This window comes from Mandrillus leucophaeus, unplaced genomic scaffold, assembly GCF_000951045.1.
Source record: "Mandrillus leucophaeus isolate KB7577 unplaced genomic scaffold, Mleu.le_1.0 Scaffold1, whole genome shotgun sequence".
NCBI classification, from domain to species: Eukaryota; Metazoa; Chordata; class Mammalia; order Primates; family Cercopithecidae; genus Mandrillus; species Mandrillus leucophaeus.
In genome coordinates this window covers 16307048-16309872 of record NW_012098097.1, presented here as the reverse complement: position 1 = coordinate 16309872, position 2825 = coordinate 16307048, and the positions used below count along the sequence as shown (strand labels likewise).

General features: G+C 51.8%; 1 protein-coding gene across 1 annotated transcript in view; it reads left to right on the top strand.

Moving 5' to 3' along the window:
• Window positions 1-431: 431 nt before the first annotated feature.
• Window positions 432-2825, top strand: part of CCDC57 (coiled-coil domain containing 57) — a 145448-nt gene continuing 143054 nt past the window's right edge. Inside the window, exon 1 of the mRNA XM_011998287.1 lies at window positions 432-730. The gene's annotated coding sequence lies outside the window, so the exon portion shown is untranslated. The remainder of the gene's footprint in view (window positions 731-2825) is intronic.

Below are 2825 nucleotides of genomic sequence, written 5' to 3'. Positions count from 1 at the left end.
AATCACAAGGTCAGGAATTCAAGACCAGCCTGGCCAAGATGGTGAAACCCCATCTCTAGTAAAAATACAAAAATTAGCCAGACGTGGTGGCAGGTGCCTGTAATCCCAGCTACTTGGGAGGCTGAGGCAGAGAATTGCTTGAACCCAGGAGATGGAGGTTGCAGTGAGCCGAGATCACATCACTGCACTCCAGCCTGGGCAAGAGAGCCAGACTCTGTCTAAAATAATAATAATAAGAGTATTAAATATATTTACATATGGAGGTCATAAAAAATATATATATTTGGGCCTGGTGCAGTGGCTCACGCCTGTAATCCCAGCCCTTTGGGAGACTGAGGCGGGTGGATCACCTGAGGTTGGGACCAACATGGAGAAACCCCATCTCTGTGTATTTTTAGTAGATTTTATTTTGTGTGTATTTTATTCACAGGTCTGGAAAACTCACACTGTTTTTGCTCTACTCTCACACCACAAGAATCATCAGCACAGAGGAAGACTTCTGTGACCAAATGTGGCGGGAGAGGGAGTTTGTCACCAGCATGTGAGCAGTCAGCTCTGCAGCAGACTCGGCTGGGTGTCCTTCAGTTCAGTTCCACCATCGCCTGCCTGGAGAGAGGTCAGACCACAGGGTGAGGGCTCAGTCCCCAAGATGCAACCACCCAACGGGTTCACCCCGCCCGCTGCCTAGGCAGAGCTGATTCACCGAGACGGGAATTAGGATCGAGAAAGAGTGAGTCATGCAGAGCCAGCTGTGCGGGAGAACGGAGTTTTATTATGACTCAAATCAGTCTCCCCGAGCATTCGGGGATCAGTTTTTAAGGATAACTTGGCGTGTAGGGGCCAGTGAGTTGGAGACGAAAACCTAGGGAGTCGAAGGTGTCCTCTTGCGCCAAGTCAGTTCCTGGGGGGGCCACAAATGGGATGAGCCAGTTTATCAGTCTGGGGGGTTCCAGCTGATCCGTGAAGTGCAGGGTCTGCAAAATATCTCCAACACTGATTGATCTTAGGTTTTACAATGGTGATGTTACCCCAGGAACAATTTGGGGAAGGTCAGAATCTTGTAGCCTATAGCTGCATGACTCCTAAACCATAATTTATTATTATTATTTTTTTTCTTTTTGAGACACGGTCTCACTCTGTCACCTAGGCTGGAGTGCAGTGCTGCGATCACGGCTCACTGAAGCCTCAACCTCGTAGGCTCAAGCGATGCTTCCACCTCAGCCTCCCTGGTAACTGAGACTACAGGCGTACACCATCATGCCCCAGTTAATTTTTGTATTTTTGGTAGAGACAGCATTTTGCCATTTTGCCCAGGCTGGTCTCGAACTCCTGGACTCAAGTGATCCTGCCTCAGCCTCCCAAAGTGCTGGGACAACAGGGGCCAGCCACTGCGCCTGGCCCTAAACCATAATTTCCAATCTTTTGGCTAATTTGTTAGTCCTACAAAGGTAGTCTAGTCCCCAGGCAAAAAGGGGGTTTCTTTCAGGAAAGGTGCTACTGTCTTTGTTTAAAACTAAGTTTCTCCCAAACTTAGTTCGGCCTACACCCAGGAATGAACAAGGAGAGCTTGGAGGTTAGAAGCAAGATGGAATTGGTTAGGTCAGATTTCTTTCACTGTCTCAGTTATAATTTTGCAATGGTGGTTCAAAGACTGCCCCGCTTCTGACACCAGTCACTAGTCCTGGCCTCTGGAACTTCTGACTGACCACTGGCTTCAAGTTGGGGTTCTCACAACCCCCTCTTTGGGTTCGATTTGCTGGGGTGACTCACAGAACCCAGGGAAACACGTAGGTTTAACAGTTTATCATAAAGGGTATTACAGAGGATACAGATGAGATGCGTAGGGGGAGATATGGGGGAAGGGGCTTCCTGGAGGACCCCCCAGCCCCCCCACCACTCCCCAGGAACCTCTCCAAGCCCTGTCCTCTGGGTTTTTAGGGAGGCTTCCTGAAGTCAGCATTGCTTCCCCCAGGGTAGAGGGTGGGAGCTCTGGGGAGAGGCTTATGACCTACAATGGAAAGTCAGGTGAGAGTGGAGCCCTGGGAGGATTCTGTTTCCTGAGGCCTGACACGCCCAACGTTGTAACAAAAGACTGTGACGAGGGAGAGTTATGAGGCAGGAACTGCAAGAAAACCATGATGCGTCATTATACCACAACAGGTAGACCTACAACATCACCGTTAGGTCAGCTCAGTATTTTTAAATGAGAAAATCTAAGTGATGGGATGCCCCCGGTGCTGTGCCAGCCCCTGCTGGGAGGTTCTCCTGGAAGGGGGTGCCTGCTTGGCAGTGGGGCCCTCCCCTCCCCGGAGGCTTCTCCTGCCGCTCCCCAACCCGGAAGCTTCATGTGGTCCTTCTTGAAACCAGGTGCTTGCTAGTGACGCCTGCTGGCCGACAGGCAGATTGCGTCCAGACGCTGAACCCGTGCTTTTGAAAGCCAATTAATCTCAGCCTTGAGGCTTTGGGGATCATCCAGAGATGGGATTTGTACGGAAGCAGGGCAGGCCGTTCTGTGATGAGGTCAGAAGGAGCGGCGTGCCAAGCCCAGCTGACTTACAGGCCCTTGGTGTGTGGAGCTTCTCGGGGGTCCTGAGTGTGATGGATAAGGCGCTGGAGAAGCTGGGCGCTCCCTGGGTACTGCAGCGAGTCACTTGCTGTGTGGATTTATCAGGCTGCTCTTCTGTGCAGAACACAGAGGCCTGGTAGCACCCATCTCACGTAGAGGGGGTAGCGCGTGCCGTCTGCGCAGAGCACCCATCTCACGTAGAGGGGTGGCGCGTGCCGTCTGCGCAGAGCACCCATCTCACATAGAGGGGTGGCGCGTG